General features: G+C 45.7%; 1 protein-coding gene across 23 annotated transcripts in view; it reads left to right on the top strand.

The window, feature by feature from the left end:
- Window positions 1-18,996, top strand: part of RIMS2 (regulating synaptic membrane exocytosis 2) — a 724,335-nt gene that overhangs the window by 47,846 nt on the left and 657,493 nt on the right. The window lies entirely within an intron of this gene.

Here is an 18,996-nt window from a genome sequence, read left to right as displayed (position 1 = left end):
TCAAACTTGTGGATGTTTGCTGTCCATGAGAGAGTCAGACTATGTCTACACTACATGATAAAGTGGAATTTAAGGCAGTTAGCTCAACTTTACAATGTCATTGTCTTCACTGTAAGTACAATTAGGTTGATTTTAGGCAACGTTAAGGTTTTTAACTTTTGTAATTATACAATTATCATGTATAATTCCAAACTGCTGAATACTATGTTTTAGCAAGTAACTTAAATTGATCCATTTTCAAATCTATTTCAGCAGTATACTATGAACAAATCCTAACATATTGCCTACCTAGCATATGAAGTTTTATAAAAATTATACAGCTTAAATAATTACGCAGTTTGAAAATTAATATTAAGAATTGAAATCATGGCTACCTAGGTGTAGTAAAGCAACCAGTGACATTACCAAGCACATAGGAAGGTATATGGTTGGGATGCCATCTGCTGTTGAAGGAGAGGCACAGAACCTGGAACTCACAAAATGACAGCTACATGGCAAGAATTGCTTTTTAAATATTTTATTAAGAAATGTACTTGCAGGGTTTGAGCCTAAACATATAGTCCCTTATAGGTATAATTTAAAAATCAATTCTGTAGTACATCTTTAATAGTTATTGTATATTTTATATTTCATCACACATAAAGTTTAAATATTAACTTCCATATATTACTTTCAATATATTAATTTCACTATACTGGGTTTGGCATAATTTTTAAAAAAGGATAGTTTTAATTCTTTTATGCAGATTTTATTAAGAATTTCAGTCTAGAAAGATCTAGATGTAAACAGGAAAAATTGAAATGCTTTCACATAGTTTTCATGTTGAAAGTTACATTGGAAAAAATTCGGACACTAGAATAAGTATTCAGACATAGTCCTTAAAGCAGCAGTTTTAAACAGCAATATAGATCAACTCAGGTAAATGCTATTTATCTACAGTGTTTGTGCCTCAGTATGCATGCTTATGTAATACCTTAGTCCGCAGAAGGCAGAAACCCCCTGAGTGCATACTCTATAATGCTTTATTTAAATGTTTGGTGCTAAACAGTTCCTTCCTGTAGTAGAGTAATTTAAATGTGCACGCTTTTTGATGTATGACAACCACACTGGTAAATTTTTTGGTGAAATTATCATCATCTGTGTGTTTTATTGTGGTGAAGTTGCTCATAAAATCCTTTTGTAGACTCTTACAGGGTTAAAACTACACTACGATTCGTAGGGATTGAGCTGTTCACGGCTAATATTAATGGTTCTGCTAAATCTGTTCATGTTGTACTGAAAAAGCTTAAATCAACCCCTTTAATATCTTGCATGCAGAATTTCATGTTCATTGACGTGTTTAAAACTTTGTTTTTATTGATTATTTCTTTAAGCCTTCTGTGCTGAAAGAAACTGAGGGATCAGTATGTTTCACCATCACCCTGCTACAGCCCGATTTACAAAAATAAAGTTAGATACATCCTCTTGCATGTAGTTTTGTATACTGCAAACACTCTAATGACAAAGCTTTTTCTTCTGTTATGCAGAGCTCAAGAGCTAATTACTGAAGAATGAAATAATTTCAACACACTTACCAGTACTTTTATGATGCATTTTAGTTTCTTGCAATAACACATTATAATTGTAACAGTGATTGTCTCAAGGGTTACATCTATAGAACTTTTTTCTACAAATCACTGTGTCCTGTCAAGCTTAAAATTGAAATCTTAAAAAACAAAAACCCCAACTCCACCTTCTGGAATAAATTCCATTTTTATCCATTATTGTTTGTTTAAGCAGAAGAGTCCTCTATTTGAAGCAAAAAATAAAGGTTTTGGAGGCAATAACTGTTAAATAAGAACATGATGCTTAAAATTCTGTTTTTGAAAAATTAACCCTTTCATGTGTAGTGAAACATTTAGCAATGCAAATATGACCCCGACACTCTTTGACTCAAATCTCCTCTGTGGTCTTTTTTGGGGTCTTTGCAAAGGTTTGGCCACTGAAATATTTGATGTCTTCTGTGTCAGTGAAGACAAGCACTGTTTTATAGAATTTTAGTATGTTATGTTACAATTGCATATGCTCAAAATTTAAGGTATATTTTGCTTAGAAAATAACATGTGAGCTGTTTTTGAAGATTCATCTGTGTTCTGGGAGCTAGCGAACTCTTTATTACTACTGTGTAAAGTCTATCAGGCTGCATCTACACTTGTATTCCTCTTTTGAAAGAGGCATGCAAATGAGGGTTTAGCCAACCAGGCTCGGGTTCCCCAGAGACAAGGCTGCATCCAGAAGGCGAGTGCTATATTTGGTTTATTGAAAGCGCGTGACACCCGGGGCGGGAGCCCTGGAGACGCCACAGTCACCCGTGGGGGAAGACCCGACACGCCAGAGCTTCGCTCGGCGAGAGGCTCAGTAACGGGCCTCCTAACACTAGCTGATAAAGCTGAACTTATTAACATAAGATTGCCTAAAATTGCCTATGCATTCCTTATCACTATCTTTAGTGGCTTACTGCCAGCGTAGCCTCGGAGTCTTGGCAAGCGCGGCTTGTTCTGCAGCTGTTCCCATGGCAGGGTTAGTTATTTTGCAGCTTTTCCCCTTGCACAGACTGGTTTGTTTAGATTCTCCTGAGGATTCACAGAGGGGTTGATCTGCTCTCATGAGACCGTTACAAACACTTCTCGCACCCTACACTCCTCCCCGCGACCCCTTTGTGAATTCCGAGGATAGTAGGAATCAAGTGAGGTGGTTGATGCTCTTCTGGCAACACAGTGTGCACCTGTGGAACAGACTTGGCAACAGCACATGAGAGCAGTGAAAGCAAAGTTACACAGAAGGGCACAGTTTTGCAAGAGAGGAGGAGTAGCACTGACACCTATAAAGCATGTGTTCATGAGCTGTCCCATGGCCATACTGTGGGGCAGACAAAAGGCAGACGCGTTCATGGCAGTTTGTGCCAACGTTACCCATACGTTGGAGCTGTTACTGCTATGTGGGCCCCACTCTGAGGCCGTTGCTACAGCAGTTTAGAGGTACCCGTTACCCACCCCATTAAGGGGATCGGGGTTCGTACAGTAACAGGGGTGATGCCCGTGACCCGCTCAGTGTTCTGCAAAGCCTACACCACTGCTAGGATCTGCTTTTCCAGGGGGTGTACCCACCTTCGGCTTTGCGGAGCGTTTGTGACCAGAAGCCGATAGGTTCTTTTCGCTGGGTTGCTACCTGCTGCCACAGACACCAGGATGCCACGTCGCCGACGGTTGTTACCTTCAGTTCAAAAGGTTGGCCCTGCAGTGGCGCAGTGAGGTGGGCATGTGTCACCACCGCCTCTTTGCAGAGATCAAAGGCTCGTTGGTGCTTCTTTGTCCAGTTCCACTGGGTGGCTTTGCGCACAAGCTCCTGTAAAGGACACATAAGAAAAGCAAGATGCGGAATAAAAGCACGCCAGAAACCGAGAAGGCCCAGAAAGGTTTGCAACTGCTGTTTTGACGAGGGTGTGGGGAATGCCTGGATGGTATGCCGCACTTTCGGCGGAATGCATTTGTCTGTACCCATCCACAGTACACCCAAATAGACCATAGCCAAGTGGTGGCTGGCCCCTGCACTTTCTTGGGGTTAATAGCCCACCCCCATTCCTGCAAACCTGTTACAACGGTGTCTAGGGTAGCTTGAACAGTTGGTTTATCTGGTCCCGAGATCATAACGTCGTTGATGTAGTGGTAGTAGGCCGTCTGGTCAGGGAGGTCCAGATGCTCCAGATCGGCCTGCACTAGCTGGTGGCAGATCATTGGGGAGTGCTTAAAGCCCTGTGGTAACATGGTAAACGTGTACTGCTTTGTTAGCCATGTGAAGGCAAACTGCTCCTGACTCTCGGGATGAATGTTAATAGAGAAAAACGCATTGGCCAGGTCTATGACAGCATGCCAATGCAAAGCCGCCACGGTGATGCGCTTCAGGATGGTAACTATGTCCGGAACTACGGCCGTTAGCTCCGGGGTTACCTTGTTGAGTTCTCGGTAGTTTACTGTCATGCACCAAGAGCCATCCGTCTTTTTCACTGGCCAGATGGGGCTGTTAAAGGCGCTCAGCGTGGGGCCAGTAATCTCCGCCTGTAGCAATGCAGCAATAGTGTCACTGATCTCCTGCTCTCCACTGGGAATGCGGTACTGCTTGACTGACACTGGGGTCTGGGGGACCGGCAGGAGTACAGGGTCCCATTTGGGATGTCCCCGCAGTAGGGGCTCCACAGTTCTGATCGCCTGGATGTACTGGGGGTGCCCAAAGGCAAACAGCCCATACTGCGTATCCACACACCAGCCATGCAAAACATCCATTCCAATGATGTATTCACCTAAAGGTGCAGCCAGCACAGTCGCCCGAAAGGGAGGGGCTTTCCCCGGCGTGAGGGTGACCTCCACCGAATAAGCGGTGGTCTCCGCTCCTCCGAGGCCCTGCACGACCACCGCATGACCTGCAGTCTGAGTAGAATGCAGAATGGTCACTTCAGCTCCAGTGTCTAACAGAGCTAGCACATTCTGCTCCCCTCCGCGGGGCCACTTGATGGTTAACGGGATGAATGGGCGCCGGTCCCCTGCTACCTGTCGCACAGCCACAGCCCGTACCGCAGGGGACCCGCCTCCCCGTCACTTCCTAGGGGGAAGGGTCAAGTCAACCGGGGTGCTGGGCTCGGTCCTCCCCCCAGCTCCTTTACCTTTCTGTGGTGCCTGAGGCTCACCAGCCCTCTTGGAGGAACCCACATCCACACTCTGCTGGGCAGGCGGCAGTTGTAACCAACGCTTGTACAAGTCTGGTGTTGGCAAACCATTGATCTCCTCATGGGGCACTCCTGCCTTCAGCAAGTCCGTCCACATGGTTCTCCTGGTCACCCGAGTGTGCCCTTTTTCCTGTCTGGGGGGTCCCGCCTGACCACCTTTTCCTTTTGTGGCGCGGACCGCTTTCGCACCTATGACAGTCTCTAACTGCATCAACGTTCCAACCAAGTCACCTACATTCCCACCCGCTGCCATGATCACGGCCATGAGGGAGGCCTTCAGCTCGAGGGGCCAAGGCGTAACAGAGTGGCCTTGATGGATTTCTGGACCGTTACATCGTCCAGTCCGAGGTCGATGGCCACAGCCTATGTCATGCCCAGCTGCCGTACTTACTCCTTCTGGGATCATACGCCAGGGCCTCACTAAGGCTTCCAGTTACCCCGGGGAGCGGTAGACCTGGTCCACCGCCGCAGCCAACCAGTGGTACAGGGACGGCGCTTCCATGGCATTTCCCTGAGCATCGTTCAGACCTTGTATAGTCTGCAGCACCTGCCTGACCTGTGAATCCTGGGACAACACACCCATCTGGTGGAGTTCCACAAGCAGCAGCAACACAGTGTTGCCTGCGTTGTCCCACACACGCACTAGCCAGGCCAAAAGGCCTTCCCCTGGCTCCTGCTTAAAACTCTTCATCTGCTGCAACTCACTTGTCTTAAACGTCCGCCAGACATCATTCAAGTGATCTCCTGCTGCCCTCAGCTCCTGAATGGGGCACGCCTGTCTCAGGTCGTTTTGCACAGCCTCCCCGTTCACCACCTCCTCCTCCTCAGACAAGGAAGAGCTCCAAATGTTCCCATCCCAGGTCTCAGGGTCCCAAGTGGCTAGCGCAAGGACCGCACGCACTTGGGCAATCGACACCGGTGCTTTCCCTAATTTCACGCACCGCCGATTCGCAACTCTCGCTGCCAACACCTCACAACGATGGGTTAACTCTTGCGTCCTTTTGGACTGCGAGGTAACCACCTCCTGTGCTATTGCCCGCGCATCCGCCAAATTGCGACATTCGTGCTCCTTCCCTGCCAGCGCCTTCTGCAGGCGAGAAGCTCATCATCCAGGGCCCGGAGGGCGGTTAGGAAAAGCCATGCTACCTCTCCCGCCGCCCTTTTTTCCGTCCCCGGCTGGCGGCTCAGCCGCAGCCGACGCAACGCCCCTTCTACCTGTACCGGCGTCATGCCGCCTCCTGCAACTCCAACCAGTCTGCCGGGGCTGCCCAACAGGCCACCATCCGCGCAACCGGCCCCCATCGCTCTGTCGAGGGCCATCCTGGTACGCGCTGCAGGGCCAGCGCTGGCTTCCCTGCCTCCCCCACTTTCGACCAAAATGGCATCGTACCTGGAGAACCCTGCTCGCTGTGCCAGTTGTAGCCAACCAGGCTCGGGTTCCCCAGAGACGAGGCTACACCCAGAAGGCGAGTGCTATATTTGGTTTATTGAAAGCGCGTGACACCCGCGGCGGGAGCCCCGGAGACGCCACAGTCACCCGTGGGGGAAGACCCGACGCACCAGAGCTTCGCTCGGCGAGAGGCTCAGTAACCGGCCTCCTAACACTAGCTGATAAAGCTGAACTTATTAACATAAGATTGCCTAAAATTGCCTATGCATTCCTTATCACTATCTTTAGTGGCTTACTGCCAGCGTAGCCTCAGAGTCTTGGCAAGCGTGGCTTGTTCTGTATCTGTTCCCATGGCAGGGTTAGTTATTTTGCAGCTTTTCCCTTTGCACAGACTGGTTTGTTTAGATTCTCCTGAGGATTCACAGAGGGGTCGATCTGCTCTCATGAGACTGTTACAAACTCTTCTTGCACCCTACAGAGGGAAATCTAAAATGCAAATGAGGTGCAGCTTTTCATACCTGGCACCTTATTTGCATATTCTGCTTTTGAAAGAGCTTCTTTCAAAAGATGAAAAGCAGTGTAGATGCAGCTCTTTCGAAAGTAAACCTCATCTTTGAAAGAACCCTTCTTCCCTTTTTTTACACTGCTTTTCTTATTTTGAAAAAAGTATATGCAATGAGGTGGCAGATGTGTAAATATACACCTTATTTGCAATTTCAATTTCCCTCATTTGTGTTCCTCTTTTGAAAGAGGAATGCAAGTGTAGACACAGCCTCAGTGTTTCCATCTGGTATTGAGAAGAAGAGTAATTAAGCATAACATAATTTCAAAGAAAGAAAGTTAATTTACTTGAAGAAAAAATTCTCGTAGAGCTTTTACACTTTCCCCAACCTTCAGAAAAAGAAAGGAGGGAATCAGGGAATCAGGCTGTGCCTTTTCCTTAACGGCGGATGCAAATATGTATGCTGTTGGTGTAAGTCCAGGTCTGAGGAAAAACTCAGTGGGCCTTGAAACCTTACACATCTCAGAAGTTGGTCCAATGAAAGATACTACCTCACCTACCTTATCTTTCTATTAGTAGAAATAAAATGTTGTTATCAAAGAGACATGAATAGGTCAGTGACTGATAAAAATGTAAAGGATATTTATGTGCATTGCTTTCTGTCATTTAAAGGGATAAGACACTGGCATTACAGAGTAGAGCTAAATTCTGTTAATAAAAATAAAATTATGTTATCTGAGACTTTTTTCAATTAATGATGGAGTAGCAATGGTATGGTATAATGCCACGAAGAACAGGAGTAATAGGAGTATGAAGCCATGCAGAATCTCTATTCAAATGTCTTTCCTGGGGCTCCCTAAGAAGAAAAAAATTGATACTGACACATTTAAGTGTATTTGAATCTCTCTTGTCCAGCACCCTTGGGACCTGACTGGTGCCAGATGAGAGAATTTTCTGGATGATGGGAGTTTAATGTTTTCTAGCACATTACCAACACTTCTGCTGCTTACAAGGCTCTCAGAAGACATTTAGGGGTAAATTACAGCTAAATAACAGCACAGAACACTGAGAGTCAGGACTGGTGACTGGAAATAAATTTTGTGGGAATATGGGAGGGATAGTTCAGTGGCTTGAGCATTAGCCTGCCAAACCTAGGGTTGAGAGCTTAATTCTTGAGGGGTCCATTTAGAGATCTGGGGCACATAGATAAAAAAAATCTGTCAGGGATTGTGTTAGGTCCTGCTGTGAATGCAGGGGACTGGACCTGATGACCTCTCAAGGTCCCTTCCAGCTCTATGGGATAGGTATAGGCATGGGAAACTTGGCCACAGCTGTGATAAGCAGTTGTCCGGCAAACTAAAATCATGCTGGATTATGGAGTTTGCTGGATGAGAGGGTTTTGCATTAGAGAGGTTCAACCTGTAGTTCTAGTAAGTTTTCCCTAACTGCAGCAGTGTTTAAATGAAATACTAGGAGTTAAATTTGCATAATCCTTTAAAAATGATATTCCATGTGGTTCAGGGACTATTAGGAGCTTGCTTGTTCTTTTCTAACTACCCACCTGAAGCCTGTCAAATATTTATGGTTCAACCTCACCTTTGTCCCTAGTAGGCGTTTCACTGGAATTCTACAAGAAGCTAAAGTTTGCATATATTATATGTACAAAAAACAGAAAACCAGGGATTACAAGAAAGGGGAGAACTATTTACATGGGGGGGGACGGGGCAAACGGGGGGCACAAATAAATAAGTCCCAAAACTATATACAAGGGCGGGGGCCATGTCCTGGGCCCCACGCCCCTATAGTCCAGCACTGGGGGTGGGCGGCCGGGAGCCGCGCCTCGGCCGCAGCCCTGTCCGGGGCTGGCTGGGGGCTGGGCGGACCGGAAGATACGTCCGGCGAGTCTCAGCTGGCCCCAGGTGTCCCTCGGCGGTCTGGCCTTCGGTGGCGGGTGGCGGGGCAACAGCGGACGGCGCAGCAACGAGCGGAGCAGCGGGTGGCGCGGTGGGTGGAGCACTCAGGGTGGGCGCAGCGGCGGCCGGCGCGGCATGGGGGGCCAGGTAGTCCACGAGGCGGTTGAACATATCCATGTAGGCCCCCCATGCCTCTTGGCGCCAGGCCAGCGCCCGCTCCTGGAGGTGGAGGCGGTGTTGCTCCACTCTCAGCCGCTGCTCCGCGACCTCCACCTGCCGGGGGTTCCCCTCTGGGGTGTAGCTTTCCCCCTCCTCAGGCTGGCTGCCTTCCAGCTCTGCCTTCCCCTAGCCTCTACCAGCGGCCCCGCCCCATTCAAAGCCAGCTCGGCTCCTCCCTCCTCTTTGTTCAGGGCAGAGGTGTCACCTGCCAGTTGTAGCCCCAGGATCATCCTTTGCCCCTGGGAGCTATTCAGCTTGTTGCTCATATCTAGCCTGAGTCTGCATTTGCACTCCCCCCACTCCATCACATGCTGCTGCGGGGTGTCTCACCCCCTCTTCCCGGGGGACCCTAGAGGTTCTGCTCCCCCCTGCCCTGGGGATGGCACATGGCACTGTTGTGCTGGGGGGGGCGGGGCAGGGGCTGATGCACTCCTGTGAGGGACATGGCACAGCTGTCCTTGGGGCAGTGGCCATCTGGGCATGTGGAGGGCCCTGGCCACATATCTATTACCTCCTCCCCTCAACCCCAGGGGTATACACCAGGGGGGTACATACCTGTAGGTCCATTCCCACGGTTCGGGGACACCCAGGGGGCGGACGCCTGGCTGCTGCTCCGGGATGGGAGGAGGATGTGCAGCCCCGTCTCAGTGGAGGAGGAGTCCCCCTCCTCCTCCTCCTGCTGCGATGCCCCGGGGGTGGGCTCCAGGGGGGGCCCCCGGGGTGCGGGGCTTACCTCCGGGGCGGACTCTGGCTCCGGGGCCTGCTGGGGCTCCTCAGCCGAGGTGTCAAGAGTGGCCGGAGGGGAGGAGGTGTGCTGGGGGGCCCAGGATGTTCCTGAGCTCCCTGTAAAAGGGGCAAGTGACGGGGGCGGCCCCAGATCGGCTGGCCGCATCCTGGGCCCGGGCGTAACCCTGCCGCAGGTCTTTGACTTTACTCCGGACATGGTCCGGAGTGCAGGCAGGGTGACCCCAGGCGGCCAGGCCCTCGGCCAGCCGAGCGAACACATCAGCGTTCCGCCTCTTGCTCCCCATTACCTGGAGCACCTCCTCCTCGCTCCAGAGCCCCAGCAGGTCCCGAAGCTCGGCCTCCGTCCAGGAGGGGCCCCGCTGCCTCTTGCTGGCCTGGCTGCCAGCCTGGCTGCCCTGGCTCCCCTTGGGGGGGGTCCCCTGGAGGGTGCTGGGGGGGCTGCCGGGCTGGCAGCCAGGCCAGCAAGAGGCAGCGGGGAGGGTGCTGGGAGGGTGCTGGGGGGTTCTTGGGGCTGCTGAAGAGCGTGCAGGCTGGCCGCGTGTTATTGCTGCTGCCTGCACGCTCTCTCAGCTTCCTGCACAGAAAGGGAGGGGGCGGGGACTTTTAAGGGGACGCTCCACGCGGCCACCATTGAGCTGAGGGGCTGTAGAGAGCGTCTCTCAACCCCTCAGCTGATGGCCGCCATGGAGGACCCCGCAATTTCGAGGTTGCGGGACGTGCAACGACTACACGGTCCCTACTTCGACGTTGAACGTCGAAGTAGGGCGCTATTCCTATTCCCTCATGGGGTTAGCGGCTTCAACGTCTCGCCACCTAACGTCGATGTTAACATCGAAATAGCGCCCTACACGTGTAGCCGTGATGGGCGCTATTTTGAAGTTAGTGCCGCTACTTCGAAGTAGCGTGCACGTGTAGACATGGCTAAGATGTCCAAGAGCTAAGCAGCTGGCATATTCTACATGGTGACCAATTACCATACTATAATTGTGACATCAGAAATAACATCATTATTTGCTAAATATACGGAAAAGATGCATATCTCATATTGAACGTGGTAATTTTTTGACAAATGCTTGATTTTTTTTTTTGTTAATAGTAACCTTTGTGTCATACTACCTGAAGAAGTGGGTCTGGCCCATGAAAGCTCGTCACCTAATAAATTATTTAGTTAGTCTTTAAAGTGCTACATGACTGCTGTTTTGTTTTGTGAACATACAGACTAATATGGCTACCTGTCTGTGACTATTTCCCTGAATGAGTCGTCTTGCTCCCACTTTTGTGAAATCATCAAAACCAAGGACTGAAGTCAGTCTTCCATTACCTGATCCCTGAATTAAATGACTAATAATTCACATTCACATAATATGATTCACATTTATTGTGGAGTTTGCTTCTTACTATTGTTGCACTGGTTTCTCATCCTTATTTGTTATCTTGTGAGTTTGGCTTACATTGAGTAGGTTAAATATCAAAACCACAGTTTTGAAGGAGGAATGTTAGAAGGCTTGTAAGTGAGAAGGGGAGCAACACAGTATTAAGCAAGAAGAGGAACGCAGTAACTTCTTGTAGAAGGTGAATAATCGCCAGTAGTGTCAGGTACTGGTCAAGCGGGAGTGTGGCAAATCTTTTCTCAGTTGCAAATACAGTCCTTCAGCACCAGGCAATTATTGCAATTTGCTGATCCTTCCCTTTAGCACAGGGACTTTGGGGTCTAGGTTCTCAAACAGTCAAGGTATTCCACACCAGGGTTTCTCCCCTGAGGTGAAGACTTCTGTTATCACATCTTAATGGAGTGAGTAGATGAGCCTGGAACCACACCTTCCACTGGACTCTGGTGAAGGGTCTGTTAGTGAGCAGCTATGCTCTGCACTGTTGGGTACTCAGCAGCCACCCCTGGACTAGTTCCTACCCAAGTCTCCTTTTCTTCCAAGGCATTGATAAAGATATTAAATAGCTTAAGACCCAGATGTGAGCCATGTGGGATCCTACTGGAAACAGACCCATTTACAATTCCATTTTGAGAGCTTTCCATGAGTTTTTAATTCATTTAATGTGTGACAATTTAATTTTATTTAATTTTAGCTTTTAATCAAAATGTCATTTAGCACCATTCTCCACTCCTTTAATTCTTAATAAATCAAGTCCCATATCAACCACTTATAGGCTTATAATTAGGTCCTCCCATTTACCCATTTAAATATTACCACATTGGATTTCTTCCAATCTTCTGGAACTTCCCCAAATATCTGTGGATATCTTTTCTCCTAAACTAAGATGTTGTTTTACTATAGCTCCTTTTTTGTATTTGCATTAATTTATGTGAAAACTACTCCACTCCAAAGAAGCTTTTTGTGAACAAAGCCTTCTCTTTAAAGTAGTCACTAACAGGCTGTCTAAATGTAAGATTCTTGGACTGTGTTCCAACTCATGCCTACTTATCTATTAAATAGAAGCAACAGTTACATAATATGTAGATGTTGACTTGATTAAATATAATTTAGAATTGAGTATAATAATAAAAATGAACCAAACATAATTAACAAATTAATTAAAGTTATATGATAACCTCCATTGTTCTCTCTAACATAATTAGGATAAGCAAATCAGCTTGCCTTTAAGGTTTAAATATCTAATATGCTAATTACACCTAACCTACTTCACTGTAGTTTAGGAATCAAATGTAGTTTATTAAATATTTTTAATTACAACTTCTTACCCATGGCAATACTCAAGTACTCCTTTGATAATTCTGTGTCTTTTCCTGGCTGTTTTTCAATTAAAGAAGTCTTCTCTGTCCAGAAGATGCATTATTCTAGCAGATTTGACTGAGCTTTGTTACTTCGGTAAAAATAACAAGCAGTCCTCTAGCACCTTAGAGACTAACAAATTATTAGGCCATAAGATTTTGTGGGTAAAGCCCATTTCATCAAATGGGTGGAAATAACAGAATTCAGAGTATATGTAGTAGGGGAAAAAAAAAAAGGGAAGGAAAAGGAAGCTACCAATCATTAGAAGAACCAGTTAATGAAGCAAATTAAGGTAGATGTCCGATATAGAAGAGTGACTATCAACGGCATGGAAATTGCCTGTAATGCAATAGCCAGTTAAGATCTTTATTCAGCCTAAGGTAGTGGTGTCAAATTTGTAAATGAATCCAATTCAGATGTCTCCTTCTGTAATTAAGTGATAAAATTGTTTTGTAGGAGAATGGCTACTTTTAAATCCATTATTGAATGTCCATGGAAGTTAAAATGTTCCCGTACATGTTTATGTGAGTTCCCAGTCCCAAGGTCTGATTTGTGTCCATTTATCCTTTAGCACAGAGACTGTCTGGTTTGTTTAATGTGTATGGCAGAGAGGCACTGCTGGCACTTGCTGGCATATATCACATTAGTGGACATGCAGGTGTTGTGGCTTATGTGGTTAGATTGTGTGATGGCGTTGCTTGTACAGATATGTGGACACAGTTGGCAGCAGGGTTTGTGGCAGGGGCACATTCCTGGGTTTGCGTTTCTGTGGTGTGGCGTGTGGCTGTTGGTGCTTCAGGTTGTGGGGCTGCCTGTAGGCAAGAGTTGGCCTGTCTTCCCAGGTCTGTGAGAGTGAGGGACCATTCTACACGATGGTTTGTAGATCGCCAGTGATGCACTGGAGGGGTTTAAGCTGGAGGGTGTAAGTGATGATCAGTAGTGGTCTGTTATTTTCCTTCTTGGGCCTATCATGAAGTATGTGACTTCTGGGTACTTGCTTGGCTCTGTCAGTCTGTTTCCTTACTTTCCTATGTGGGTATTTAAGTTTTAAAAGTGCTTAATAAAGATCTTGCAGGTGTTTGTCTCTGTCAGTGGGATTGGAGCAGATCTGGTTATATCTTTGTGCTTGGCAATAGACACTGGATCATGTGATGTGTCCTGGATGGAAGCTAGCAGCATGTAGGTAAGAATGAAATGTAACAAAAGCTTAATGCTCGAGCCCCTCAGTACCAGCGTCAGTGTCTTGCAAAACACCTGCAGTGCCAGTACTGAGTTCGACTGCGTTTCTAGTACTGCAGGAATACCAATATCTAGAAGACCTTATGGAACTAAATAAGCCCGAGTCTTCTCTCTTTGCAACTTGTGAACACTTCTCAAGATTGGGTGGGTCATGATTGCTTATGTTTCTGAGAGATCTACCTCTTCTCCATCTTGAGCTATCCATAAGTGCAGGTTGTCACCTCTGATACAGTATATGGAGGAGCTTTCTGATTCAGTCTGTGAAGTTTCTGTCCAAGGAACTCAAATTTATTTCAGGAGAAATTGTGTTCCACAGCAGATGCAGCAGACACCAGATTGCTGCCTTCCAACACTTGGGATGACTAGCACTAGATTCCTATTCATATCCCTGATAGTCTCCCTCTCATCTCCCCACTGGCCTTATTGGGACCCACCAACAATTCCAAGAGGTCTCAACTCTGAACACAGAAGACCTTATTTCCCAGTACCATCTATAATGCCTCTCCACTGTGAGCTGGAGAAGACCTTGGACATGTAAGAGGCAAGGGCAGACAAGGAAGTTAGTCTCCCTTACAAACATCATGCTTTCATCAGTGGATGAAACAGTTATAACTGTGGCTCCCCCTTTTCGTCTTAAGAGATGGTGGTTAGCAGTGGCAGCGAGGGTCTATGGGCAGTGTTTGAGTCTGCAGCTTCTCTTGTGGCTTATCCGTCCAATATTGTATTTGTACAGTAGATTTCAATAACTGTGTGTAAGTCTGTTTTTGAATTCTTGATTCTGAGAGTTTTTCCTTCCAAGACAAAGTTCTTTTGCATGACTTGCACATATACTGTTGAAGGATGATGTGCCCTGTTGTAGCAATCATCACCAGGTATTTCGATCTGATGAGGCTGAACGTCTTCCACTTGCATTGCCTCAGGCGCATCCTTGGAATATCATGGAAGGACAGAGTGACCAACACTGCTGTCCTCAAGCAAGCTGGAATCCCAACCATGTACACCCTCCTCAGGCAGCGTCGACTCCGCTGGCTTGGCCACGTCCACAGGATGAATGATGGAAGGATTCCAAAAGACATCCTGTATGGTGAGCTAGCCTCTGGCAAAAGACCTCCCAGACGCCCCCAGTTGCGCTACAAAGATGTCTGCAAGAGAGACCTCAGAGAGGTAGACATCGAGCTGGACAACTGGGAAGAACTAGCAGATGACCGCAGCAGATGGAGGCAGGGGTTACACAAGGGCCTTCAGAAGGGCGAGATGAAGATCAGACAGCGAGCAGAGGAGAAGCGAGCCCACAGAAAGCACACTAAGGACTTGCCAGACACCCACTACATCTGCAAGAGATACAACAAGGACTGTCACTCGTGTGGGTCTTCATAGTCACAATAGATGCTGTAAATGAAGTCCTCAATTGAAACTTTAAAGGGCACGATCCATAGTCTATGCAGACTGAAGGATGCCTACAGACTACAGATGTAGATTCCCAGGATTTTGGATGAATGTTGAATGTTGAATTTTTTCATGGCATTTTTAAGTATATCCTTGAATCTTAGTTTTAGTCTTTCCCTTGTTCTCGCCCCACATGACAGTTCACTCACTGAAGAGGATATTTTTGAGAAGACGTTTGTCACCAATTCTTCTCACGTGACCAAGCCATCATAGTCTTCTGCTGTTGAAGATCTCTATGAGGGAGGCTATGCCCGATCTGGCCTTAAAATCTGCATTTGAAACTTTATCTTGCCAGTTGATATTCATAATTCTTCGGAGGTAGCGAAGATGGAAGCTGTTAATTTTTTTCTCCTAGTTCAAGTAGGTGGTCCATGTCTCAGATACATATAGCAGGATACTCAATATACATGCCTTTTAGCTTAGTTATAACAGTTACTACATCAGTAATATTTTTAGCTGATGAGTTTAGATAGCTCCAGGACCTGAGGAGGTGGGTTGCTGACACCCTGCAGATTCTCCTGGAGGAAGTCCAGGATTCCCACAAGTTGCTGGACATTCTACACACCTCTATTTCAATATGTGTGACTCTGCCAATTAACGAAGCCCTACTGGATCTATCCCAGTTCATTTGGTATATGCCAGCAATGTCCCCTTACATTCAAGAGAGCTAATAAATAATATCTCTCTCCTGCCTCCCCCTGAGCCCCCAGTGACTCTAATCTTTTTTTTTTCATTCAGTACAAACTCTCATCCTCGATAAACTTAAGGAATGGACAGGCATCGTATCACCCTGTGTAATAAGGATCAGAAATATCTGGACCTTTTTAGTTGTAAGAACTATTCATCAGAAATGCTTATGTTAAGGGTAGCTAACCCAACAGGTGCTGATGTCAAAATATGGCTACCTGAACTACAATATTTTAATGCTTTCATTGACTGTGTGACACAAGAACATTCAGATCACTTTAGTACCATAATAAATGAGGGTCAACTTTTGGCAAAAACTTCGCTGCAGGCTTCACGAAGTGCAGTGGAATGCTGCAGCCATATCTGTTTCCACCACAGTGGTGATGAGATGAGCTTCAAGGCTTTAGTTGTATGGGTTTCCACGGGAATAACAATCAACTATTGTAGTCTGATTTTTTTTAAAGGTTTAAAATTGTATTGTTTGCAAATTGGTACTAATTTACTGAGCTGGATGTAATAGGCTTCTAGTTTCAGAGTCAAACACAACAGAATTAAAACTAACAAGTTGATTATATTGAAAACGTGAGGGTGTATGGCAAAGGCAGTTGCGTTGAAGGCAGAGCAAAGAGTTAGCCACTTTTATTAACACAATCAGTAAATATAAGAAAACTCCAAAGAATATAGCAGGGGTATTGGATGGGGATATCTTCAGTATCATCCCTTGCAGAGGATCACATACTTACACCCTTCCTTGGGGATGTGATGGGATGAAACAAGACCTGTCGTTGGCGTGCCAAATGAGTTTGATGGTCCAAACATCAGTGCCTGGAGATTGGTGGTAGGTAATTACAGTGAAGAGTTGAAGAGTCAATGATGGAAAAGTTGCTTGTTATACAATATACAAAAATGTTGAGTCTGTTCTGGTATGGCTATGGTCTGAAAAAATGGGTCTGTCCCACAAAAGCTCACCTACTAAATTATTTTGTTAGTCTTTAAAGTGTTACTTGACTGCTTTTTGGGTTTCCTCTTATACATGGTGAGCTGTTTTTTATAAGGACTAGGACTGTCACAAATATTCATACAGAATCCCATTCTCCCATATCCATGGCTAATCTCCTATCCCTAATAATACTAGGATGCCTTTGGCCTATAGGTTAGTACAGAGTTTCCCAAACTTTATATAGTTGGAACTGGGTTTTTTCACTGTCTTTCTTTGCGGCACAAAAGTATAAATGCATATAAAAAAACAATGAATGAAAAATTAATAAATTTTTACTGGTTATTATTTATTCACCGTAATTATAGTACGATATAAAATACTTAAGTGCCTAACTTATTTTTATTGCCTTAATTATGTGAGAAAAGACAAAATATAGCAATTTAATATGATCGCGCGTGATAATTTATATATTTTCTAAGTACTGGGAATTTTCTTCCAGGGACTGGTACTGGGCCATGGACTACAATTTGGGAAATGCTGGGTTAGTATATTACTACCTTTTAGCTCATTGCCATACACATAAACTATTTCTAAAGCAAGTTTGTGATTCAACACCTGCAGCAATTTTATCTTAAAGTAGCCAAACCTACTGTACATTCAGTATATGTGTGGTTGCCTGATACCGCTATATACTCACTCCCCTCTTGAGCAAACTATCCTCAGTTCCCCAAATCTAGGGTAATTTTCAGGCCATTTTATCTATGCTAATGGTCATAGGCCATCTTTTTTTATGCCATTGGTTTACAAGTTATAGTTCTGTAGGCTCCTTGCATTAATGCCAAGTAAAACAGAAAGCAGTAGGCTACACTGTGAAAGATTTATCCTTCACTGGCCAAAGCTTTTCAGATTGCACGGACAATTCACTTCATACCCTAAAAGGCTCTAGGACAACACTTAGGCTGTGTCTACACTAGCCCATAATTTTGAAATGGCCATGCACAAGCAAATGACCATTTCAAAGTTTACTAATGAAGTGCTGAAATACATATTTAGCGCCTCATTAGAATGCTGGCAGCCACGGCACTTTGAAATTTGAAGTGGCTTGCTGCCACACGGCTCATCCAGACAGGACTCCTTTTCGAAAGGACCCTGGCAACTTCAAAATCCCCTTATTCCTATCTGCTGTTAGGAAGAAGGGGATTGCAAAGTTGCCGGAGTCCTTTCGAAAAGGAGCCCCATCTGGATGAGCTGCGCGGCGTTGAGCTGCGTCAATTTCGAAGTGCTGCAGCTGCTGGCATTCTAATGAGGCGCTGCATATGTATTTCAGCGCTTCATTAGTAAACTTCGAAATGGCCATTTGCATGTGCATTTCAAAGTTTTGGGCTAGTGTAGATGTAGCCTTAGGTCTTTAGTGTATATATATAATATATATAAAAATACGTGTAAATGAAAGGAAGTTTAGCAGGTCTCAGTTGGCACAAAGATGCTATTTTGCTTAATTTTTTGCCTTCCATAGGCCACTGGAACCGTCTGCTTTAAGAGGTCAAGGTTTTCAAAGAAAAAGACTGCAACTTTCCTGACTGATTCAGCCTTCAGCAGCATCCAAATGCAAGTTTTGATAGTTTGGTCAATGGTAAAGACCACACAAAACCAGATTTTCTTAGCTGCATGACACAACACCCCTTCCTCAGTTTGGACATTGCTTCTCTCTGTTTCATCAAGAGTGTATGCCCTGATCTGTAGTTAAGGAGTTAATTTAACCAGTGACTCACCTCCAGATGAAGATTGACACCTACTTTAATTGGTGGCAGTTCAGCCCTAAGACTGACCACATTAGAGAAGTTATCAATGGAAGGGGATCCCCACAATATATAAGACACTACAATGTGCTCTTTCTTTCTTAATTAATTTTATTTACCAGCTAGACAATACATACACTGCAGTCTGCTAAAGGTGGGAAAGACAAATATAGAATGAATAATATTTGCATTACTTACACAATGCTTTGTGGAAAATCCCAAAGTGCTAGTCTTTATCTACCTCTTCACCATCGTGGTGTCTTTCCCATCACTAAGCCATTCAGGCTGGGAGGTTGGCTTTATAAAGTGTTATTCTGTTGCTAGTTGGATCATACATAATTATGGAAGCTTTAACTCATTTTCCTTATTTGAACTTCAACATCCCATTACTCTGTGCATGGTTTACATACGTCCCCTAAGTGAGGAAGAACTTCCCAAACTTCAGAGCCCCAGTTGAAATCCTGGATGAGCCACCGCTTGTAGTTGCCAATAGGTGGAACTGAACCCCCAGCCTCTGGAGCTTAGTGTCTGAGCCTATACACAGTTTGAGGTAAAAGTTAGCTGGCTCTATAGCACAGACTCATTCTTTCTGTGCGTGGTCTAAGTGC

Source organism: Carettochelys insculpta, chromosome 2 (assembly GCF_033958435.1).
Source record: "Carettochelys insculpta isolate YL-2023 chromosome 2, ASM3395843v1, whole genome shotgun sequence".
NCBI lineage: Eukaryota > Metazoa > Chordata > Testudines > Carettochelyidae > Carettochelys > Carettochelys insculpta.
The sequence above is the reverse complement of the archived record's forward strand: the minus strand, read 5'-3'. Positions and strand labels throughout refer to the sequence as shown.